The 26,976-nt window shown below is 40.3% G+C and overlaps 1 protein-coding gene across 3 annotated transcripts in view; it reads right to left on the bottom strand.

Moving 5' to 3' along the window:
* The window catches only part of RHOG (ras homolog family member G), a 441,865-nt gene that overhangs the window by 215,433 nt on the left and 199,456 nt on the right, over nt 1–26,976 (bottom strand). For all 3 annotated transcript variants that reach the window (XM_044073047.1, XM_044073044.1, XM_044073046.1), the window contains exon 2: nt 7,338–7,482. The gene's annotated coding sequence lies outside the window, so the exon portion shown is untranslated. The remainder of the gene's footprint in view (nt 1–7,337; nt 7,483–26,976) is intronic.

Here is a 26,976-nt window from a genome sequence, read left to right as displayed (position 1 = left end):
CTGTATTCAAGGGCTGGCAGTAATTATCTTGCTTTGTGAGAATATTGTTGACTCTACAGCAGGTCTGCAACAAACTAAATATAAGTGGACCAGGAAAATGAGGAGGCTATTATTTGTAAGTGAGACACTATCCCATGGTTTTCCTATCAGTCATTGGGATATACTACATTCTTGTTGACCGTACTTATACATTTCTAAGTTCCAGAAAGGATGGTTTTACCAATGTTAAATTTAAGGCCCACTTGTTGAAAAGCAATGCACAGTTGGCTCAGTTTATAATAAAATTAACTACTGATTCGGAGCACTCCAGATGCCCAGAAATGTACTTTTTTTTATTCAGTAAAATATTTTTATTGCTTCAGGATACAGGAAGTATATTTATCCACAGAGTAAACTATATTAATCCAAGTTTTGTGGCACAAATGACTTTATGAAATGCAAGTGAGACTGCAACTGTTCAGTGGTCATTGTGAAGTACCAGTTTTATAGCCAGTCAGAAAAGGGAGTCAGCTGATCAATCTTACACAAATACAAGGAAGGTCAGTTTGGTAACAGTTGCTGAAACAGCTTTTGATGACAGTGGAGTTCTTCCATTTTTCCACTGTTGGGCGACACTGGAGTAGACATATACAAGTTCAGAAGGTGGTTGGGGGGGGTGTCACAGGTGTAAGGGGACACTCCCTTGTTTCAGCCTTTTGTTTTTATTTTTTGCCAGACTGACATTTGCTGTAATTGTGCTTAACTGATGTGACACAAATCCTTCAAAAAACTATCTTAATGTTGGAAGACTGATGGCACAAGAGTGCTCCTTGGCATGAAGCATATGGATGGCAGAATCAAGGGCCATGGAAGAATGCATGAAGACTGTTCTACTGAGCTGGACTTCTTCCACAGACTGAAATATTATACGAGTGAAGCTGCACAGGATGGTGGTAATACTACTACAGCCTGTTCTACAGCCATGCTAACATCTGGTTAACGCTACATGCATGAATGTGAAACTGCATAAAAGCTGCTTCTTGCAAGATTTTGGCAAATAGGAAAGCAAGGCAATGGGAATGTACTAGTTGGACTGGATGGACGAATGGGGCTTTGTGAAACAAACTCAGTCTGCTCTTTTCTAAAGCTTAAGGTATCTGTGAATACTGAAGGGTAAATTATGTGCCTTGGTGAGGTGGAAATAAAACTGTTTAAGATCCAAACAGAGTTAATTTAGAGGGGTATTAGACTCCATAAAACCACACCAAATTATGTCTTTCAGACAGTGATTTACTTTGAGCAAGATACTGGAAAACTAGAAGACTGCAGAGAAGCCAAACATGTTTTCAGACAAAGGGTTCCTGTTGATACTGGATTTTTTCCACACATGCGTGGGATGCAGTTAGACTTGCATTTTCTTCCAGAGAAGAGGTACAGATACTCACATGTTGATGGACAGCAGGACTCCAGTGCCTTCACTGCTGTATCAAATACCTCAGGTCACTAGGCTCTCTCTGACAAAAAAATGAGAAGCAGTTTGCACAGACTGGAGTTAGTCTCACTGAAGGAACGGGGATTTTATTATATTACCAAGGGGAATTATGTGAAATGAGCTAAAAAACATCAAAATAAATTTACTGCCACTGTTTTGCAGACAACAACTCTTGTGAATATACAGCAGTCATCATTTACATTACTGATAGTGATGACATGCAAGATGAACAGCAAATACAAGAAATATTCATGGGAATTCCACAACTCACTGCCACATTGTAGCAGTGATACTGACAGCTCAATATTTATTCCACATTCTGAAGTTACTTGTACATCTCTCTAAAAAAGTTGGTGAGATTAGCCCAAGTAAGGACTGGCATACCTACAATTGCACCTCAGCTGTTTGTATATGTGGCAGAGACAGGACACAAATGAGAGCATCTAGGATCCTAACATATTCCAGTACAAAGGTTAAAGGCAGCACACTACAACCTGGGCTGGGCCTGAAATTGGTCAATATTGATTAATGCACTACTCAGTAAACAAATATAAATAAATCAATAACAGAAAAGAGTGTGGAAGATGTAGGTGTTGGAGAGGCTTTCAAAGTACAGACAGCTCAACAACATTGCCAGTTTCCTGCATAGGGATGTCTCATAAGACAACTTCCCTGAAGACATAAAGCACACTAAGTGCATTCAGATCTTCCAGCAGGCACATCAGATTTTATAGTTTGCACAGGAAAGTCTACTTCCATGTACACAGCACATCTGAACACATTAGAAAAGTAAAAGGGGAAAGAATAATGAAGCAAAATTGAACAAATAAATTAATCCAGTTATACATTTCCTCAAAACAAATTTGCAGTTTACACAAAAGAACACCAAATCTGTATTTCTTTTGCACAAAGACAGGCTTGCGTTCAACCCATGTACACAGGTCAGTGGCATTCTCATCTTTGGTGCTTGAAGATCAGGAGACTGTTGTTCTCTTCACACACCAAGGGCTGGGATTAGGTTTATCATACTGACAATGCAGTGGAGCATAAGAAGGGTGCTGCACTCTTCAGTATGCCATCCTTCGGATGGGACGTCAAACTGATGTCTCATCTGCCTGAGTTGGTGGCAGCTGTCTTTCAGAATGGTTTTGAAGGATGGGAGGGAGGGTATTAATCTGATGGATACAAATAGCAACATGGTATGAGTAATGACAATGCCCAGCAGATTTGATAGGTTTGTGGACATACAGGAGTTTTTGTTCAGTAGATCACAATGACCAATTTGGGAACATAGTTGTGTAGCATGTTATTTACTGCTGGACAACCATATGGATTCTGGATAATTTTATAGGAGGTAAGAAGTTGTGTATAGAAGAACTGTCTTCTACATAATAACTCTAATCTTAATTTCTTCAAATAACTTCCTTCATTGCTCATATATGTTTTCAAACTTTAATCCCATCATTTATGTAATTCTCAGAAAAATAAACTGCAATATTAACCATCTTTCTAAAATCTTTATACTTCTTTATATTCACTTTCAATTCTACAGTGTTAAACATTTTCCATAGCTTTCATATCTTCTCTTATTCATTCTTTATTATCTACAACTAGTCAAACAGAAATGTTCACCTGATCCTTAATTTTATCGGTACCTTCTCATGCAACTGACTTGCTTTTCTGAATAACTGCATTCATTGCTACAGAACATAATACCCCACTTAGAGGATAACCTTGTTTAACTCCTCTTGTAAAAACTCTACATCCTTACTGATTCATCTATTAATAACCTGTTAAAAGTACTTAAAATATAGCTAATTTGTTTATTCATCCCATATTTCTTTAAAAATGTCTGCATACTTTCACAAATTATGCCATCATATATTTGTTCCACGTCATGTATCATTTTATATCCATTTTTCCTCTTAAAATGCAGTCTACAATCTCTTTAACCAGTAACATAATGCAAGGTCTATAAGATTTGTTCTTTCTAGAACAAATAACTTTATCTAAAATGAGTAGTGAAATACAACAGAAGTAGCCCCAGGTTAATCATGGAGTTTGTTTGCTGAGAAGGGTTACTTCAGGTTTACAGACAGACCCTATACCAGCAAAAAAATGGCTTCCAACTACAACTCCCACAAAGAGTTATGTGGAAGGTAAAACACACCAAGGAAAGAAATATCACTACAGTTATATGAGGAAAACTGAGCAGTTACACAAAGCATCTCCAGTTTAACAGAGTTCTGCCAAACAACAGCCATTATATGGCATGCTAAGAAGCTATAACCCCCCCCCCCCAAAAAAAAAAAAATTACAACTATAATACACAGCGGCCAAAATCACAAAACATGGCGCAAGGCAGGATGGCAGTACAGAGCTGAAATTATTAAACACAACAGCTCAATTGAGCCCTGACTAAAGTCCAGATGATTAGGACAAGGAGTATATGTAGAGTGCATTTTAAAAGCTCCTCTACTGCCAAAACTGCAAACCAGCTTTGTGTGTTAGGACACACTTTAAAGAGCACAAACTAAAAGAGATTATTAAAAATTGATATGTCAATTTTTTTCTTTCTCTTTTGAGTAACCGAACAATTCTGTAATTCTGTCAGATCATGTGCACGCGGGCGCACACACACACACACACACACACACACACACACACACACACACACACACCCACACACACACAAACACACACAAATACCTTTGCTTAGACACTGTTAGAATCATAGGCATAAAAGGCTAATATCAGCTGGCAAATACTACAAAATTTATATATGCACACTTTTCTTGTAGTTTTATTTTTTTATTAACAAAGTTAGCAGATTACCACAAGCTAGGAGCAGTGAAAAGATCCTCAAAAGACTTGACCATCCTACAGGAAGGCTTGTTCCAAACAATTTACTGGTGTCAAACTCATGGTCTAAAGCTAAATGCCAAAATATGCATCATCATCCCCCAGGGAACTGTCACATTGACAACACACCCCTATCAGTTGATCCAGTAGTTTGGGATTTAGGAACTACACGGACAGTGACCTAACTTTTGACTAGCAAGTGTCAACTGTGGCAAAGAAGTCCTATACTGTGCATCTCAGAAACAAGGAGACTGTTCTAGATCCAGGGTGCAGGTGTAACCCCTTTACTCAGCCCTCATTAGGCCAATCATCAAGTACAATGCCCCTTTTGGGATGCATCTGTCCAGGCACATGCAACAACTGGAATGCCCACAAAGATACCTTACAAAAGGATACAAGACCTAACAATATGTACTACAAGGACTGCCTTAAAGCGTTATCTCAATATTCAGTCTTTTACAGACTGCTAAAAGGTGACAGGTGATAATCGTACAAAGCATCCTCCATCCCTTCACTAATGGTCTTATTTGATATCTGCAAGTCAAATGGTACAAGAAATACTCAAAACAAAAATCTGAATCTCTTTTGCAACATTAACAGAATGGTTTGGAGGGACAAGTATTATCTCGCAGAGAATGCCACTGCTCTTGAACAGACTCCCTCTCCATGTAAAACAAAGCTTATCACTGACTACATTCAAGTGTAACTTGATGATAATGAAGCAGGGTGAAGTTCAAGAAACAAAGAGAGTGGGATTTTGAATGTGGATCTTTAAAGGCAGCAATAACAACCATAAAGAATATTATATTCATAATGTAGCATAAGAACTAAGCCAGTAAGAGAATGGAGAAATGAACGTTTAAACAGCAGCAGCCATCACCAGTGTTCAACACTGATGAAGGCATGGGGTTGCCGAAACCGGTCTGTTCCTTAATTAAATAATATTAAATAAATGGCTTTGTTGATTTGAAGTGCTGGCTGCTGTTTGGATTTATTTTCCCTTTGCACTTGGCTGTACCTGCACAGACTTTTGTATTCAGAAATTAGATTTTGCCAACAGGGATGACTGCAAGTAGGGGTACAGAAAACAGGGAAGATAAGGCTGGAATGTACTAAAGAAAACTGTCACAGGAATGAAGGTATTGAGAGCAAATAACTAGAGAGGGAAAAGTAATAGAGTGGGAAGATGCCAAGATGACATCTGGACTGCAGATTAGAGGCTGCCTTCCTTATCAGGAACTGATATCAGAGTATAGGCAAAGCGAAAGGAATAACATGGAAATCATATGAAAGACCTGTTCTGGTAGCTGAATCTAGAGCAGAAACAGCTGTTAAAAAGGATAATTAGTAGGGCATATACAACATTTATTGCACGATAACTATAAGAATCAATCAGAGGAGGTTAGAAAAGCTTGACAGGAGAGAATGGACAAGCAACTTACAAGGGAACAATGGGAGGACATATGTATAGCTCCCAAGTAAGCAATAAAGTCCATCAGGTTTAGAATTTTTGCTTGGACGTGTTTTCACAGGTATTTACACACTAAGCAGACTTAAAATAATTTTTCCTCAAACAGATATAAAATACTGGAGATGTGATGGGAAAGAATAGGGTAAATGGGAACATACATTTTGGGAGTGTAATGAGTTGGCATGTTTTAAAAAATCCCTACAAAATACTCTGTTAGAAACACTGGGTCACCAAATAGCTGTAGCTAAAGAAATGATTTTTTTGAGCTGGGACTCAGGATCTGAACTGTGCAGACAAAGTAAGGTCTTGTTAAGTTTAATTCTGTTGGCTGCCACAAAACATACACCAAAATATACACATCACTGTTTGTCACAATAAAATAATGAGGAAAAGTCGTTAATGGAAATCAAAGTCTTAACCGACTAACTAAATGAAGTATTAAACACTGCAGTAGACATAAAAGAACTGTGGGAAGAGATTTTTAGTACAGTGAAGGGGCAAACTGCATAGAAATACATTGAAATTGTGGGAACAATTTTGGGAGTGTAATGAGTTGGCATGTTTTAAAAAATCCCTACAAAATACGCTGTTAGAAACACTGGGTCACCAAATAGCTGTAGCTAAAGAAATTATTTTTTTGAGCTGGGTCTCAGGATCTGAACTGTGCAGACAAAGTAAGGTCTTGTTAAGTTTAATTTTGTTGGCTGCCACAAAACATACACAGAAATATGAACATCACTGTTGTCACAATAAAATAATGAGGAAAAGTCGTTAATGGACATCAAAGTCTTAACCGACTAACTAAATGAAGTATTAAACACTGCAGAAGACATAAAAGAATTGTGGGAAGAGATTTTTTAGTAAAGGGAAGGGGCAAACTGCATAGAAAGACACTGAAATTGTGGGAACAATGTATGAAGAAAATGTTCAGGAGGAGGAGGAGTGAAGTTTAAGGGTAAGCAGGAATTGAGCAAATTATGTAATGTTGGACTGAAAATAGTTATAAAAAAAGAAAGAAAGAAAACGTGATGTATACCATATGTAAATGGAAAAAAAGTTAATATGGTTTGTTTTCTTTCTACTGATGTTTGTTTGCCTATGTCTTATGTGATAATTTAATAAACGTGTTTAAAAAGACTGATTTTGTTACAAGAAAGACCCACATCTAAAATAAGATGTAACCAAATAGAGGCTATGTTTTATACTTCAGTGTTGCTTTCATTAGGCATATTTTCAATATTTTTACTCAAAACAAAGGATTTAGCAGTTTTGTTAGTAAAATAGCTAGACTAAACATTTCAGGTTAGAACAAGTTTTAATTTCACTATTAATAGCACTAGCAGTGCCAGTCTGTAATTCACTTTCAAAGATGTTCAACCCATCTTAGGAAAGGGATTACAATATTAGGTTTTTATCATTCTCTGGTTAGCTCAACAGAACAGGTTAACAGCTGTTTTAAGCAGATAAAAAAACTAATGAAATCACCAAAGCAAAAAAAAAATGTACAGATATATAAATTATTCTTTTACTCACTGTAGATTGCTGTTAACTACTGCATGTTAGGAGTCCTTAGTGCTTTCATTACCACGACTGCTCAGAAAGTAATCGCAGAATACTTCCGCAAGCTCAGCGTAGAGATCAATGTATCTGTGTGCAATTTCTCATCTGCTGGGAATGTCTGCAAAAAGTCAGAATGTATGCTTATGTCAGAGTTTTATCATTCCTTTTGGTGACTAATTCCATGTAAACATTGTATATACAAGTTCAACCTCCACAATTCATAGACCTGGATGCTGTATCATCAGCACAAGAATATTACTTAAACAGTTTTCTCAGTGTACTAGGAATTTATTGATTTTATTTATTGAAACTTGGTATTAATACTTATTTCTTGGTGACCATAGTAGAAAGCATACAACACCACCTCTAACCACTGAACAAAAAGAGTGAAAAACTTAAGAACAAAAAACACTTGAATGAAAGCGAACACTGTTTTTGTTGTGTCTTTCGTCTTTTCCCGGTTAGGTGTCGCCACAGCGGAACTCCGGTCCGCTAATGATTGGCAGTAGATTTTTACGTGCCGAGTTGCCGGCCCTGACACACAACCTTCAACGAAGGTACGCCCATTCTCTCATGTCTCCATACAGAAGACGCTCTAGCTGAGAATCAAACAGGGCAACGTCTTACTGTGAGGTGACAACGCTACCGCAGCACCACCACCACAGTTGAATGAAAGCAAACACTACAGGTTAAAAAATAGAAGTTATGTTCTTACCATAACGTTCCATGTTAGTTGTCTTCTTCTCGCCTTCTTTCTTGCTGGATGGGTTCGGAGCCGACCTCGGCTCCGACTCGGCCACTCTAAAAGCTCGAGAGTTGGTTCCACCGGCTCGAGGCTCCCCTTATATCCCACAATGCTAGGCGGTATTACCTCAGATCTCGTTTGTAAGCTAGGCCCAGCCAATAAAAACTCCAGAACTACTGGAAAAGGAAAAACCCACCTCTATAAAAGGAAGGGAAGAAGGTGACCTGAAAACCTGATGAAGGAATATATGCACAGTATAGCATATACGTAAATACAATAGAGGTGGTAGAAAGAGAGGTCACAATCAAACTCCTCTAGGTCTGTCCAGGCTAGGGGGAAGGAGGGTGGGACGCAAGAAAGAAGGCGAGAAGAAGACAACTAACATGGAACGTTATGGTAAGAACATAACTTCTATATGTTAAATTGTCCATCTCGCCTTCATTCTTGCTGGATGGGACCGCGTCCCTAGCACCTTGTCCAGGGTGGCCTATCGGAACAGACTCTTGAGAACAGTGGAACCAAAGTTAGCTCTATGTCTAGAAGCTAAATCCAACTTATAATGAGAAATGAAAGTGTGAGGAGTAGCCCAAGTAGCCGCTGCACAAATGGTGTCAATAGGCAGCCTGTCTTGGAAGGCTATAGAAGTAGCCAAAGCTCTGGTGGAGTGGGCCTTAGGTTTGTTAGGCAGCTTTTGGTGTCTAATTTCATAAACAAAGGAAATCAGAGATGTTAGCCATCTGGAGAGTGATACCTTCAAAACTGAAAGTCCCTTTCTGCCTTCTGCATAAAAGACAAACAACTGGTCAGTTTTTCTGATCTGTTTGGTCCTGTCCAAATAATACCTTAATTGACGATGGACATCTAGCCAATGCAATTTTTGTTCAGACCTGTTAGAAAAGTTAGGAAAAAACACAGGGAGGTCAATGTTTTGATTTAGATTTGCCGCAGAGGCTACTTTAGGTAAAAAAGATGGATTGGTCCGTAAGGATACCCTATCCTTATGAAACAATAGATACGGTGGTCGACTGCTGAGTGCATGAAGCTCTGAGACCCTTCTAGCTGAAGTAATGGCTACCAGAAAAAGAGTCTTCCAGGATAGCAATTTCATTGAACAGGAAGCTGCAGGTTCAAAAGGGGGAAGAATTAAAGATGTGAGAACTAAATTAAGGTCCCAAGAAGGAGGAGGATTTCTTATAGGAGGTCTAAGAAGAAAAACTCCCTTCAAGAAAGCTTTGCAAAGCTTGTGAGACATGATGGCAGAATCTGAGATGCCCACATGAAAGTTAGATATAGCTGCCAATTGAACTTTAAGAGTAGAAGGAGAAGAACCTGCATGGAAAAGTTCAGCTAGAAAATCAAGGACTATTTGGATGGGAGCAGTGAATGGATCTATGTCCCTTCCTTGAGTCCAATAGGCGAAACATTTCCACTTACTAAGATAAATCCTCCGAGTGGAAGATTTATGGGAAGCTATCAAAATATCTCGAACAGAGTGAGATATTTGAGGAAGCCTGGCTAAGGTTGGAGCTGGAGGAACCAAGCAGTGAGGTTCAGAGAGGGTAGGGAGCGATGTAACTGACCCGACTGATGGATCAAAAAATCTGGAACTAGGTCCAGATGCCAGGGTTGCTCAACAGAAATTGATGTAGAAAGGGGAACCAAACCTGTCGAGGCCAGTAAGGAGCAATGAGGATCAATGAAGCCTTCTGAGCGATAGCTTTCTGTATCACTTGAGAGATTAGTGGGAAGGGAGGGAATGCATACAGAAGTCCCCGGGGCCAAACTTGCACTAGAGCGTCTCTGCTGGGCTGGCCTGGTAAGGGGAAGAGGGTGAAATAATCTTTGCACTTGCTGTTTTGGGGAGTAGCAAAAAGGTCGCAGCAAGGCTGACCCCACTTGAGAAAAATTTTCTCCAAGATAGAATCTTTCAGAGACCACTCGTGAGGCATGAGGATAGCTCTGCTCAACTTGTCCGCGATAAGATTGGACTTCCCGGGGATGTGCGTTGCTATCAGAAACCACTGAGAAGAAATCGCCCATTGCCACAGTCTGAGTGCTTCTCAACATAGGGGGTAGGACCTGGTTCCGCCTTGTTTGTTGATATACCACACTACAGACATGTTGTCCGTCTGAATTGCTATCGTTCCCAAGGGAAGAGAGTGTTGAAGGGCTTGCAACGCTAGAAGCACTGCTCTCATCTCTAGAACATTTATACGCAAGTGGCGTTCAACTGGTTGCCAAATGCCCTGGACTGTTCTGCCCTGATAATGCCCCCCCCCACCCAATCAGGGAGGCGTCCGTTGTCAAAGTAGCAACCGGAGGGGGAAGGACAAAGGGTCTTCCTAGGAAGAGCTGGGGGGAAGAAATCCACCAAAGAAGATGATTCTTGCATGCTTGCGTAATCACAATGGTGTGGGACATCGGAAGTTGTTGGTATGACCATTGTGTGAAGAGCATCCATTGAAGGATTCTCATGTGAAATCTGGCTAATAGAAGTAGAGGGATAGCAGCCGCCATAATCCCCAGTACTTTTAGAACTAATCTGACTTTGACTCTGTTGCTGTGGAGGAGAAGGGGGACCAGTTTGTGTATGTCTGCTATTCTTTGGTCTGTGAGTCTCGCAGACATGTTGACTGTGTCTAGATTTGCGCCTATGAAGGTAATAGCACGACAAGGCGACAAAACAGACTTTTCGCAATTTATTGAGATACCTAACTTCTGAAAAATGCGAAAGGTGTAGTCTCTGGCAAGTAGAAGAAGATGCTTGGTAGGAGCTGTGAGGAGCCAGTCGCCTAAGTAAGGAAACACCTGGAATCCTTGACGCCTCAGGTGAGAAGCTACCACTGCCATGCATTTGGTAAACACCCGGGGCAGTGGTGAGTCCAAAGGGCAGGGCTCTGAATTGAAAGTGACTGGTTCCCAGCCTGAAGCGGAGGAATCTCCTGGAGCGCCTGTTCATTTTATATGATAGTACGCATCCTGGAGGTCTATAGAGCACATCCAGTTTTCCTTTCCCAATAGGGGTAGGATGGATTGTAGCGTGACCATCCGAAATCTTGTTTTCTTGACAGACTTATTCAAGATACTGAGATCCAAAATGGGTCTCCAGTCCCCTGTTTTCTTTGGAACCAAAAAGAACTTGGAGTAGATTCCGGATCCTTGCTGGTCTGCTGGCACTGGCTGAATGGCTCTTTTTGCAAGCAACTTTGATATTTCCAATGCTGCTTGATCCCTTTGAGCGGGCGGAACATCTGGAAGGGATTTTTTTGATTGATTTGGAATGCAAAAGAACGGAATGGAATAGCCTTCGGAAATGATGGACTGTACCCACTTGTCTAAAGTTATGGATCGCCAGGCTTCTGGGTACAGTGATACTCTTCCCCCGACTGCCTCCGAAGGTGGACAGTCGGGCAACACCTCAGGGGTGCTGGAAGGGCTTATCGGCTTTCTCGATTGCCCTGGTTCTGCGGACCCCCCCTGCCTCTAGGGCGACGTCTACCATTATTGTTCCCCCCTCTGCCTCTAGAGGGGAACCGACTCAGATTGTTTGCGGAACCACATCTTTCCACTTTTCTGGCCTTTGGGGTAAGGTCTAGAAGGAGTAGAAAAACGGACTCCGACGGCAGAAAGAGTTTTGCCATCTGTCTCGCACCTTGTCAAGTTTTCTTTCACTTGAGGACCAAAAAGGGATGATCCATCAAACGGGGAATTAGTGAAAGACGTCTTAAAGGGGCCCGCAAAATTGCATAGCCGCATCCAGGCATGCCGGCGTAAGGCCACACCTGTCCCTGCGGCTCTGCTCACTCCATCAGCCGCATATGAAAGGAGGCGCATGGAGGAGTTAGCTATAGAATTTAGGGTAGCCAGCTGAGCGTTCATCTTGTCCTGAAAACCCGCAGCTGTAGGGTCCTTCAACATCTCACTCGCTTCCTTGATCAAGTCTCTTTGAAGACGAGTGAAATGGCAGAGGTAGTTCAGCGAATGCATAGCAAAAGTCGCTGACGAAAACATCCGCTTCCCATACCTGTCCATAGACCTAGATTCCTTGTTAGGAGGATGGACAGGTACCGAAGGATCAGCTAGCTCCTTCTTAGTGGCGGCAGCTACCACCATAGCATCCACAGAGACTCCCTTAGTGAGAAATTGCTTATCTGCTGGTGCTGTGATAAACTTTGAAGGTCTCCTGGGGGTGGGGTCCACAGAGTCAGGAGCCGTCCAAGCCTTTTTAGCTACCACCTGCATGAGGGGGTCAAAGGGAGGGGACACCCAGGAGGTGGAAGGGCGAGAGCCAAACGCCTCAAGATACACAGATTCATCCTCCGAAGGGTTAAGGGCTGGCCAATTTCCCCTCTGCTTCAGGATCTCTAGAATGTCTGCAAAGGAGACATCTTCAGAAGGGGAACGGGGGGAACCCTCGGAATCCTCTAAATCTGTGTCAGAGGTGACAGACTCAGGTGAGTCTATGTGCTTCCTCTTACACTTTCTCTTCCTAGGAGGCTCCCCTGCCAATTCAGGAGAGGCCTCGGAAGAGGATGAGATCCCCAAAGGGGATTCTTGAGGAGCTGGCTCTCTGCGGTCTGGGATGAGGGAGTGAGTAGACATAACCTGAGGCACCGAAGAGGGAGGGGCGGACGGAGCCGACTGTGGAGTTGAACCAGGTTCCAACACACTCCACATGACCTCGAACGCACCCCTGTCAGGCAGAGCCAGAGGTCCCCGCTCCGAAAAGCTGAAAACCTCCCTCGGCACCGACAGCGATGGCTCCGAGGCCGATGTCGGAGCCGAACTCACCAGCGCCGAAGCACCGAGAGGGAGAGCGGGGTCGGACAAGGGTCCGATGCCACTCACCCCCTCGGAGCCGACGAAGGAAGTCCGGCGCCGAGATTCTTCCAAGGAAGAAATCGGAGCCGACGACGGAGCCGAAGACAATTGTATCGGCTCCGACGGTATCACAGTCTCGGGCCCGAAACGCCCCGGCTCCGAGCTCAAAGGAGTCGGAGGAGGAATATTTTGAGAAATAGGGTTGAGCATCGACTGATGAGTCGGGCTCTGAAGCATCTGGGCCAGTGCCTCGGACTTAAGAAGTCGACTCACTACCCTCTGAAGGTCATGGTCCGAAAGCCTCGAAGACCTAGAGGAGTGCGATCTATGGCTCCGTTCAGACAGCAGGGGAGAAGCTGGAGCCGAATGAATGGAGCCGAGGGACGGTGACCTTGACCTCTTCCTAGATGTCGGCTCCAAAAGCCTGATCGGAGCCGACGTAGCAATTTCCAAAACCTCGGCTCCGGCCGGAGCCGAGGGAACCACCGAAGTGGAAGTTAGTGTCTCATCGGCTCCAGCCGGAGCCGATGCAGGAGTAGACTTAGGAGTCTTAGGTGCCGACTCAGAACCTGGAGCCAAAGACCTAGAAGCCTTGGAGGGTTTGCCCGAAGAAGCAGTCGGGGGACCCTCAGGCTTTAACAAGCCCCGTAAAATAAGCTTGTTTTTTCTTTCCTGCAGGACTCTAGGGCTGAAGCCATGGCATACAGCACAAGAGTCCTGCAGGTGTAAAGGTCCCAGGCAGTACACACAAGAAGTGTGACCGTCTGTCAGAGACATTTTCTGACAGCACGAGTCACACTTCTTGAAGCCTGAGACCTTTGAATCCTTGGACATATCAAGGAACAAGTGTAACCACACACAAGCACAAACACACCGATTACACTATACACTAAATAAAACTAACTTAAACTAAATAAATTTAGATAGTTTTAAATTTATAAAAATCCCTACAAAAAACACATACACTCCAAGGGGAGATGGGAGGGCCCGAAAGGCCTAAGGGAAGAACTATAAGTTCTTGTGGTAAAAAAAGGGAAAAGAACAAGGAAGAAGGAATAAAAATCCTTTAAAATAAGGGGAAACTGTAAGGAAAACTAATTTAAAGGGGTTTTGTAACTTTTTTAAACTATTTTCTACACTCACCTGAAGCCGGTTGAAGCAACACGTCTCGATAGCTGTAGCGGCAAACGAGATCTGGGGTAATACCGCCTAGCATTGTGGGATATAAGGGGAGCCTCGAGCCGGTGGAACCAACTCTCGAGCTTTTAGAGTGGCCGAGTCGGAATCCAGCAAGAATGAAGGTGAGATGGACAACTTAACATCATTGATTCACTGCACCCAAAGTTAAGATTCAGCACTTTTGTCTTTGTAGTATCCAGACATCATCAGAAGCTAAAAACACTCCAATGTATCAAAGAATTAAAAGCTTTAGATATGCAAGTAATAAAAACAACATACAAAATTCCACAACAGGACTGGCTAACCTTACAGAGTATTCTGTCATATTCACAAGATTTAAGTAGAATATTTAACAATTCTTCATTTAAAGAAATACCTAAATTTACGAAATACATATATGAAATCATACATAATGACTTTGACATGGGAAACAGTATTTCAAAATTTTACAAAATATTGATAAACTATAAAACACCACCCAAAACCTTATATTGGAAATATATAACAAAAGGACACTAAATACAGTTAACTGAAGATATTAAAAAAAAAATATCTTATTATCGATAAAATATACATCTGTTACACAATACTAGAAAGTTTTTAATTGGAAATGCTTGCACAGAGCATTCTTAAGGCCAGACAGAATCAGTAAAATTAGTTCTTCCATAAAAGAAATTTGTTGGAGATGTGAGCAAGTACACAATGCAGACTGGGACCACATTTTCATTGATTGTGTTAAAATTAAGCCATTTTGGAATGGCATTAACTTTCTACAAGCTTTATTTAAACTAAAGCTCTTGTATTATTAAATGTGAACGAAGATCCTCATTTGACTAGGTCAAACATGTATCTAGTATGGACTATACTTGCGATTTCAAGGAAGTGTATAACAAGCAGATGGAATACAATACCAACTTTGGAAGACTTCTACAGCCTACTGAAGACCACAGCATTACTGGAAATTAAAATTAAAGAACTAAGAATTTATCCAAAGCCATTCATAAACAACCTTTGGGGAAAAGTCTTCTCGTTGATTGACACTATACAATAATTGATCAGGCACTCTGATAATGGATTGGACATATTTATAAAGTAACTGTATACATTAAGATCTGTTATAGTGTCAGGCTAATGTAAATAGTGTACACAGTTACTTAAGAAGTTATGTATAAATACTATGGAATTCATTCAAATGTATTTGCAAAATAAAAAAAAAAATTTGAGAAAAAAAAGCTTAAAACACCTTACACATAGCCCATTTTAAAGGAATAATTAATCACATGACAGGCATAGAATTAAAATGTTTAGATAGGATAGGCACATAACAAATAATAGTATTAAATGCTACCTTAGTTATTTCTATATCACAGTAAATAACCCAACCCAACACATACTAATCCATCATCTAAACATCCATAATATTACTTAATAAAATTCAATTAACAATATCAAAACCCTAAGTTTAACTACGCTCATTACTGAAGAATAATCATTAAGACCAGGGAGGATGTTCAGCATCAGTCTTCAGCTGCCACTTCATTTTGCATTTTTCCAAACATACCTCCAAAAACAGTACGTGTACCATGGTAGAAAACCCATCTCAAGAATAAAACTAAATAAGCAAACAGAAGAACCATACAACAAAAGTAGCTACACATATTCTTAACTCTGTATAGTTTTTCAAAAGCAGTTAAAAAAATTCATAGTAGTTAATTGTAGTAATACAGCTGCAATAAATCATATTTTAAAAATCATATGCTTAACTTCTAAACTGCGGTGGTGGTGCTGCGGTAGCATTGTCGCCTCACAGTAAGACGTTGTCCTGTTTGATTCTCAGCTAAAGCATCTTCTGTGTGGAGACATGCGTGAATGGGCATACCTTCGTTGAAGGTTGTGCGTCAGGGCTGGCAACTTGGTACGTAAAAATCTACTGCCAATCATTAGCGGGCCGGAGTTCTGCTGTGGCGACCCCTAATCGGGAAAAGCCGAAAGATACAACAACAACAACATGCTTAACTTCTGAGAAAGAGAACAATAATACATATTAACCTCAGCACTCATCCTTTCAGCGGCCACCTGCCACTGAGACAATGTAAAACCTACCCTACACTCTTGAGCTTTATAACTGAATTTGAAAGTTAATAACTGATTGCATGGAGAATAGGCAGTTTGAGGCAACAGCAATGAGTGAATTGGCAACACTGACACAAACAAGCAAATTAAATGTAGAGCTGGGTGTGTACACTCAAACGTCTTAAGCATCTTAAACTGTGTGTTGCATACTGCATCTAAAAAATACATTAAGGTAAAGTTTGTCTGCCAGTACGGATACTCAATGGATAAACTGCAATTTCTTGTTAATCAGTATTCAGATTCTTTCATCCCACTAGATTATGTCTCTGCCATGTACTCCTAAAGCTCCTCTCTGCACCACTGTTCCAATTTCATATCTTCTTTTCTAAGAACGGGTCTAAAATTAGTCATTGTTTGATTAGTGTCCTACTCATTACAGATTTAAATAACATAAATGTTATTCATGCATCCATAAACATGTCTATGAACAAATACTTTCAATACTTCATTCCTCAATCCTTCTGCCTTTATCAAAAATTTCTTAAACTGACTCCATCTGTTGTGGTATAGCTGATATTCAGAAAGATGCTACCTCATGTACTCGTGGTACTTAAAATAATTGTAAAATGTTCTCTGCAGTTCCCTTTATTCCAGTGCATACATATTAAGCTCTTGCAGCTTCTGGACAGGACTTCTGATGTAGAGCTTGAACCACTTTTGTCACTGTTCTTTGCAAAGTCCTATTCTGTCACAGTCTTTAAAGAAAGGCAGGGTTTCTAGAATTAAACAAAATGGCTATTATAGAGAACACTGAAAAACACAGCAAATGCTGGTCTGCAATCAGGTTTAGAGTTTTTTCATTTTTTAACTTGGTGTATTTACATGAGAAGACAGTGTTGACTGTTACTAGATGAAAGTTTTTTTCTCTCCATTCACAGTTCAGCATCAATTTACACAGACAGAAGAGAGATGGGGTAGATAAATTTTGTTAAGATAAAAAGCAGGTGATAAGGGTGGCTGAGAAGTAACAAAATCATAGAAAAGCTTCAACTAAGCAATAGACTGCACTGTGTTTAATGGTGATCGCCCAGCACCTGTCAAAATGAAATGGCAGTTATCAAACTATGCTGCTGCTGCCATATCACTTTGACAGGTATGAAAAACGCCGGTATCATCTATCAGTGGACAAAATACTGCAGATGTTGTCTCAACAACTGTCTATAAAAAGAAAAAAAAAACAGCATTGTGTTTTCTTTCTCAAAATGACCCTTACTATGCATTATAATCCCCAGGCTTCTACACTGCCTTCTTACACATTTATCTGCTTCTTCCCCAAACCTCCATGTTTAGTGACCACATGGACCCACTGCAACTGGTCACAACTACCTGTCAAATTGATGGGACCCGGCACCACAGGATGACCATTATCTAGGCACCAATCAGGGAATTTTTCTATCTTACAAGCAACTATGTCTGATGGAATGGCTTTTGACACAAACATTTTCCAATGGGTGGTTTACCACTTGATGAAAAAACACAATGCAGCTTACAATCCACTTGGAAATTATTGCTTGTCTATTGCAAATGCTTTACTTTATTAGTACAAAGGAAACAGCAGCTGTTCAACTTTCCTAAAGTAGTGCACCTTCCTGGGGTAAAGCCTGAGCTCACTGTGTATGCCCAGTTGTGAAAAGCTATCTAGAACCTTGATTTCTGCGAGAAAACCACAAGAAGAATGGACAGGTTTAGGAACAGTTATGAAATCACTTTTTCGCTATAAATACATTTCAAGTATTAAGATACTATAAATAATGGCAATGATTACCCTGGAAAGAATTTTACAAGAGAAAAACATATCTGAACAGTGGACAGAAGAGTGTATCATGAAGTTACTGTCTTGAGGAGGAGAAAGGGTCTTCAAACTTGGGAAAAGAAGTAGACTTCTTTGAAGACCTGTTTAACCTGCCAGTGCTGGGCAGCAGTTCATTCTTTTCCTAGATTATGATGAACACAGATGTCAAAGACATGTATCCTTGACACCGGAATACGACTCGGTACATACAGATGTTTGAGACAGGTCATGATCAGCTCAAAACTGATCCACTTAGGAGCACTAGGTATCCCTTCACCTAAATAGGGCCTTGTTCACTTAGATTACATCGGATAAGTAGGCAGCTTCCTGATGGCCTCAATCACCTGGAAGTCTTGGTGGAAGCAAGGGATCAAGACTAGTAGTCAGACTCTGAGGTGGAATGCAGTTTTTGCTACAAAATGAGGACGACTTCCACTGATTGCATTGGGATAGCTTTTCAGCACTGCCACTGAGCTGAGGGTATCTCAACAACAACAGAATGAAGAAGATGACAGCTGGGTTGTAGGGAGAGGGTAAGTCTTCCAAGTGGATCTAGTTCTCTTCCACTGCATGGACCTCCTATCCCCAACTGGCAGCTCACTAGAGCTCCACAATTCTGCCCAGTCTCTAGGTGAACACATTTATCATGTATCATCCCGTGGCTAAGCTCTTTACACACCACTGCTCAGCAGCATGCTCAATAGGTCTGGATTCTCTGCATGCAATGACTAGAGCTCACGCTTGGCACAGTCCACACAGCAGACCAGAGCTTCCTCCACCCCATCCCAAGATGGGAAAGCTGGCAACAACCACTCACTCCTATTCTCTCCTCCTTGTCCCTCCAATGCCTAAACCACTAACAGAACATGGGTCAACTAGGGGACAGTCAGGCGTCATCCCTCTCTGCCACAGGACAAGGGTAATATTTGATCTTTTTTTACATTTTGCAATGTTGTTTATTTGTTAACCTGGGCAGTAACCTGATCCGGTATGGCCCATTTCAGCCACAGCTCAGTATACAAGCATTTATAACATTATAACATATTACATGATTGTACATTTACATTATTCTGTGACTTGAATGGAAACGCATTTTAAACTCTTCCCTGCCACAAAAGATATTCTACATCTACAATAAATCCATCTTTTCCCAAAGCAAACAGACTGCTTTCTGGAATTTTGTAGTTCCAGAAAGGCAAGATTCCTGACTGCCTAGCTCCAAATTTAGGATCTACTGACTGAAAACTAGTGAAACAAGATCAGCTCTGACAGGCTCAGTTCATGTGAATTTAAACTGACTGTGGTGGATGCATTATTTGGGAATTAGTTTAAGGTTAGAAAGAATGGCTGTGAAAAACTACTGAAGCATGGGAACAATCTATCTTGTCAATAAGGAACCATTAGAATAGATTTCATCCTTAACTGTCCAACCTTGACAATATATGTCATTATTATCTGGAACTAGGTAAATCATGAAGCTGATCCTTTGGACAAGGTTGCATTAAGTTGTATTAAGGTATCCTGAATTCCTGCCATAGGAGGATGAGTCAGGGAAACTATCTTAGATATTTTACATTAGCAGTAGAGGCTAAGAGACTGCAAACCAAATATCCTCACTTTTTTGGACTCCGGGACCACTCATGTGGCATCAGGCTAAAGTGACTAAACTTCCAGCCTAGCAGCGGGCTCTCAGTTGGATATCAACTGCACAGAGAAGATGGTTATTCTTGAAGGCAAGCAAACTCCAATGACTTTCCTGCTCAAGAGAAAGAAAAAAGTCCCTTTTATCATTCTGATCTAATCTATTACACTCCTGTCATAATGATCAACTGACTAGCAATATGGCTTTGATGGAGACACTGTTACAGGATGTAAAAGGGTAGAGAAATGCTCTCATCTCCAGAGCAGTGATATTCTAGACAGATTTCCTGACTAGAGAGACCCTGCATGGTTAGTCCTGTGCAATGCCCCCTTCCATTCTGGGGCTACAGAATCTGTGGTCAGGTTTACTGATGGGACAGCAGAAGGACAACTTGTTTACAGAAGACTAGGTGGAAGGGTCAGCCAGTTTAGATACTTTCTGAAATCAAGATCAGGGTCTCTAACAGGTCCTTCTCTTCCTGTGGCCAGTGCACTCAAAGTTCACTGCAAGACATCATGCTCTTAAAGTTCTCTGTTACACCACGTTATCTGCTATACGGCAGTGTCAGAACTGAAGCTACTATCAAACCTAGTGCATGGACCACTGTTTATCCACTTTAAAATCTATGTGTAAAAATACCCAATAAATTCTGGCATCTAAGATACAAAGTATGAAAGTCAAAGAGCTGCAATGATCTGAGATGTAACTTAAGAGAACTGTGGTTCCAGAAATGAAAGATGTGAATAGTGACTCCCTACTCCCGGTGAGACTAACTTTGCTGTCAGCTGTTAGGACCACTACTGATCTGCATTCTCCCTGAACTTTACATGCATCTGTGGCAATAACTGCTCTGGGGACAAGTAAGGATTTACCCAGGTGGAAAAAAAATAGCTGGAAAGGGTAGACAGAGCATAACATTTTAAAATGTTCTGAAGTCCAAGCAGTTAGGTGCAGAAAGGTCACAGAGATGTCAATTTTAAAGCCAGTAGCAAAAAAATGACTGCATCTAACAGAATAAGGTTATCAGCATGAGATAAATGCACATACTGTAGACAACTAGTACAGAGAACTAGATTGTGTACCCAGAAAAAGAAAAAAAAATGAAAAGCTCCATAAGATAAATTTGAATTGGGTTATCTTAAACATTCTACTGCATTTCACACACCTGAGCTTAGAGAGGTATAACTGTAAAATCCTGGCAATGTAGTCTCCTGTTATTAAAATAAGTTTCTATCAGGTTTCCAATCTGGTACGAGATATAAATGCTCACAAGAAAATGAACCTGTAACCAGGCACCTTTGAAATCTGTAAGGAAATAGATTTTTTCAAATATACGCATACAGCCATGCACATTTATTTAGTTACATTTGTTTACCAGGTAGTGTACCGATCAATACTGATCAATTTCAGGCTCAGCCCAAGTGGAATACAAACCATTTCCATCCATCCATCCATCCATCCGTCCTCAGCCCCTTTTCCCACTTTTGCACATAGGGTCAGTGTGTCACTTCAACAGTGGCAATCATCTAGAACCAGGGTTTACACCACCAGGTGGCTAGCCTTGCCATGGTAATTCATCCACAACACACATGCACTCATAGCTAGGGGCAATTTTGAATGTCGAAAGAATACAAGCAAACTACTGTGACTACTAAAATACATTTTGCCATTTTTAAATAGATTTAAATGACAGACCTGTGAGAGATGGACAGCAGTTCAGCCCACTATGTAAAACAATCTACTCAATATGGCAAATGCTGGTCATTCACACATCCCAACAACCATAGTGTTTACAGCTAAGGAACATTTATAGGCTTTTACTCTTGCTCAGAGACTGTCATTCATAGTGGTGGAATAGTTGGTTTGGAAAGCGGAAGTAACTTGGTTGTAGTCAATTTCACAAACAAAAGAAAGTAAGCAGCAACAGTGTAGTTCAGACTAATTATATACAGAAAAACTGTGTCTATACATTCCAGTGAACAAGCACAGCGCCAAGGAGATAGGTTAGGTGATATGCCCTGTGTTGAAGCAGGAGCACTTGGCTTGGATGAAGAAGTGTTTTTTTGAGTTGTATTCTGAATTTGAATGTGTTCCTTTCTTTAATGTCAACGGGGAGATATTGTCAGAGAGTATCTGCCTGAGAGAAGAAAGTGTGTGCTGTGCTGTGAAGTTTGGTTTGAGGGGTGATGAGAGTTGCTGTATCTTGTGAGTAGCATCACAAGTTGTATGAGGAGTTTTGCTCATGAAGTCTAGCTGCAAGGGCAGTAAATGTGTTGAAGTAGTTTGTAAAGTTGGGATCTTTAAGTAGGTTAAATCTTTGTTTTATATGTAGCCATTTTTTCCTAGGGTGATACAGTGATGCTTACACACAGTGAGTTTGCAATCAATCGGCAGATGCTGGCAGAGATAGTATGCAGTGTGGCAATGTTTTCTTGGAGTTAGAAGCAAAAATTGGGAGCCCATATTCAAGTTGAGAAATGACAACTCCTTTGCCAATGGCTGCTCTGGCTTGTTGGAATATAAAAGGGGAGATTATTTTGGCCCAGAAGAGGAGAGGGTTATTTTGGCTCTTATTTTGACTATGTGGAAATGAAGATTACTGACTGATTAAGCCACAATCCTAGGTATTTGAAGTTGGAGGTTGTCTCTATGGAATGGTTGTGTAGGTCAAAGATAGTTAAAGACATTGGTGCTTGGTGAATTTTCTGTGGAATTCCAAAAAGCATAGTTTTGGTCTTGTTGGGGTTGAGAAGTAGTTTATGGCTTATGAGACATTGGGTGGAACTCATGTAAGTCTGACTGGAGTTGACACTGAATGTTGTGTGAGTGTGACCTGACTGGTAAATGAACATGCCATCAGCAGTCAGAATAAGTGGGAGATGGGGGGGGGGGGAGTCACAAGAATATTTGTTAATGTATATGGAGAAGAGGAGGGAGGACAAGAATGGAGCCTTGTGGTATACCTAAGGTAACGTGCAGATTCTGATTAGGAGGATCCTATTTTAACTATGAAGTGTTTGTCAGTGAGGACATTTTTTTAAATCAGGAAACAATGTCTGGACTGATACGAATTTTCAATTAATTTGTTTTGAAGAAGATGATGGTCAATGAGGTCAAATGCCTTTCTCAGGTCTATAAATAGGGCACCTGTAAGGAGGCCACTATCATAATTCAGCTGAATGTCATTAGACAGGCACCAAAGTGCTGTCATAGTACTTCATCCAGGCCAGACTCCATGTTGTTTGGAGGACAGCAGATGGTACTGCTGGATACAGAGGTAGAGTTGGGTGCAGACTATATTTTCAAGAAGTTTGCCCAGAACTGGGAGGATGGATAGTGGACAGAAGTGTGAATATCTTTTCTGAGTTGATTTGCTTTGGATGGGGGTTTAATTAGAGTAGTTTTTCAACTCTAAGGCATAATATTTTGTGTGTGACACAGATTACATACGTGGATGAGAGGAAGAAATAGATACTCTATACAGTGACACATGAACCATACATACATAAATACCTACTATAATTTTTACCCCCCGAATTTCATTAACTCATTCACTGCAGTGGCTCAAACAGTAATAAACAAACTCAGATCTCCTGTAATCAGAAAGACAGTTCAGAGTTTTCAGAATTGTGTTTAATGGTCATACAGAAGACTAGTTCAGCTGCAGAAGTCCATTAGGATTCTACCCTAGGGCTTCCTACCTTTTTTCAAAAAAGCATCATGGATATGCTAGCCCTATATTACAGTGGTACACAAAATACACTGACTACACAAAAACTGAAACATGCATAAAGCCCAAATCTACTTCTCAAGTATGTTGTGATTCAATTATATGATCAATTATGGAAGCGCAAAAAATACGATTTGCCTCTCTGTCTAACTAGACTGATTTAGAGTTTGGGAGTAGGGTATGCTACAAAGATAAAATGAACAGAACAGCTCACCAGCAAAACAACTGGTATGAGAGTTTTTTCATACAAATAAAGAATTCAGAATTTGTACCTGCATTTCTTACATTACAGAAGATTGAAAGGCGACATATTGGAATTTAAAGCAAATATGGACAGATTTCTATATGAATACCTAGGTTTATGCCCCATGTATCAGACCAAGAATGCAACAACCATCAAAAAATGGAAATAAAAGACTGGTAGCAACCTGGGGCAGCTTATTCTGAAAGGCTAAACATGACTGACATACAGTATTGTGAAACAGGTCAAGGAATAACTGGTCGAGTACATGGGAAGAAAATATATAATGGGTCAAAATGGCAGGACAGAATCCAGTGGTGCTCAAGCTTTCAAATTCCTGATACACACACACACACACACACACACACACACACACACACACACACACACACAAATGTGAATATACACATATTGTAGTGATAGCCTGATAACTTCACTGAAGAAGAATCAACATGTATATATTTCAGAAATCCAGCAATATGCCAAGTTATTGCTTCAGTGAAATTGTATTTCACCTAAGGAAAAGTCAGAAAAAAATCAAGAAATGCTCCTGAAAATAAAAAAAAAATTCTTCCTACCCTTAACAAAAAAAAAAAAAATACCAGCCACTACATCTCAGTAAGGTATCCTGCACAAGCTATGGTGCACAATATAGTGATCTACTTTATAGGTTATTTGGTACACTTGGGAAACAAGAAGCACATTTTCTGTGAAGGGTTTGTTTGAAGTTATAAATTCTTCCACTGTATTCATGCCCTAACCTATTCATACTGAAGGCTAAGGCAGGCTGAAAATTTGTTACTTTAACATCAAAGGAGCCAATATTTATAGGCATGTGGAACTGGTGCCGACAGTGGAAACCTCTTGCAAATAGCCCAAGACAGGAGGCACACTTAGGAGAATAGAAGTGGAGAAGTGCCAAGGTTAGTGATATGCAAACTTCTAGGACACAACATCAAAGCAACTGAAGCTCATTGGGCAAATACTCTTTGTGGACATCAGGAAGAGATAACAGACTTAAGCTAGACACTGAATCAGTCTAATAACTTTGTTCTGGACTGCACATGCTCAGCTACCATCCATCTTGGTATAAAGATAGTTAATTCCATCAGTAAGTGGGGGTTTAAGGTTTGGTACTCCCTTACTATTGGGATTTCCAAAACATAACACTGCATTTCGTGGTGTCCAAAATTACTGATCCACAGTTTTATGTATTTTATTTTAATTATATTTAATGTCTGGTAAAGACAAACTAGATTAAAATATGTTTATTCAGTACATAAAACAAGATCAGTCTACCACTGTTTGCACATTCTATGTAGTCTATATCAGTATTACAAGTTTAAATCATGAGTACCTCAACTCTGAATCTGTGTTATGGCATTCCAGTTTTGGCAAGCATGACAGCTATAATTACTGCAGATTCATTCTACTACTTTGTGTAACTCAGTGGTTTCTAGTAAATAAATATTGTGAAATTGTTTTTAATCAAAACAATAGTCTGTGATAAAATAAATGCTTTTAAATAAAAAACAGGCATTTGCATAGACCATCGCAGACAAACAAAACTCGCCCTTACAGGATGGCCAAAGCAAGTTATTCCACCGGAGACATGTTACAACTGTTGAGAAATTTTCTTGAGAGGCAAAGACCTGCTTGGAAGTTAGTTTATGACTTACAGTGTCCACCAGGAAAAGGCAGCAGGCTGGGTAAATTTTAAGAATTTTCATTTGATAGATGCATGACTATCTGCCGAGGATGACTCGGCCAAATGATAAGGATGGATGCCCAGGGAAAGGTAGTTCAAGCAGGACCGATGTTGTCCAGAAATCAAATACAGCAGATGCTGGAAGCTAGACATAATCAGGGTTGTACAAAAGCCAAGAGAAGCCACTCAGTATGAACACTGGTGTGACTGGAATATTTTTGTAAGGATAGACAGGCAATGGGGAACATAAAAGTCCTACCTGCCATACACCAGCTTGCAATTTTTTTTTAGAAAACGCCATCAAAAAGAGAGGAACTAAGGACAAATACCACAGGTTGCATTAGTTGGCAAAAAAAGGTAAATTCTGAAAGAATGGGACAATGATGATTAGAGTAGCCAAACAGCACACATACAGTAAGATTACAGACTTGTTAAAACCTGCCAGAAAAAAGGAGTATATGAAACGAGAAAGTCAGGCAAGAAGGGAAAAAAATCTGAATTCTACCAATTTCTGGAGAAAACAAGAGTAACCAAGAAAATCAATGGACTGTGTGAATGGCACCAAATCTTTTTTGAGAGAGATGAGAATAAAAAATGTATTTCAACAGAGGAGGGGAACTTCCAACCATTTAAAATTCAACACTGCTAATTAACTGCAAATACCGTGAATAGGAAATGGAAAATAAAAACCTCCAGAAAGTTAAAGAAGGGGGTGAATGCCAACAAAATATTTGCAGAAGTATCCTTTAGGAAAAATGCATTTGACAGATAGACAGGCTTAATGAAAGTGGACAGAACATTATCAAGGAAAAAGAGTTGGATAGATACATTTAAAACACCCTTAAATGGTCAATTCATAGGTGTTCAGACACTCTTGAGGTAGGTAAGATCAGAAAAGGCAGGATACGGCAGTACATTATGGGAAAGAAGAGGAAGGGTTAAAACACCATGAAAGGTCTCAATCAAATGGTCCTAATACTTTACAGCAAAATAATTGAAGACTCCTGCAGCTGGAGCGCTATAATACAAGATCAATAATGCAAAACGCTAGCCACAATGTTAATGGTTCTTTGAAGAAAACTCCAATAAGGACTTCCTGGCTATAACAGAAAAAAAACATGGGAATGGGCACCAGAAAACCTCATTTGAATGCTCAAAATGGCTTCTGCCAACCTATTGTCATTTCAGGAATGGCCAGTGAGGGGCCATTCTGGGTGCACCAAAACTCAAAGAGGCAGGTGAACACCCCAGTCTGTTAAAACCACAATAGTCAATTTAACAGATTCTGGCACAGAATCTGACACTTACTATAATTTTCTGGTCTGATTCATACCTAGTTAGGGGAAAAGATGGAGAGATTTAGACAGCATAAGCAGAATAAGATTTACCTTTTGAGGGCAAGGATGCAAACCTCATTCAGCTCAGAATAGCCTCTGGAAAGAAAATGAAGCACCACAAGTCCAGTAATCTTTTTAGAAAAGAGATCATCAGTCAGATGAAGTTTAGGATGTTGTTTTCTACTTTTGATCATAGGCTTGGAGAACTCTCTACAAATCTGTAGCTTGCAAATTTAATGACTGTCCCCTTTGTAATACAGGGACTTTGTGTACCCATCTTTGGT

Source organism: Protopterus annectens, chromosome 5.part1 (assembly GCF_019279795.1).
Source record: "Protopterus annectens isolate FY-2018-M chromosome 5.part1, PAN1.0, whole genome shotgun sequence".
Lineage (NCBI taxonomy): Eukaryota > Metazoa > Chordata > Ceratodontiformes > Protopteridae > Protopterus > Protopterus annectens.
Note: the sequence above shows the minus strand (reverse complement) of the source record. Positions and strands in the feature narration are given on the sequence as shown.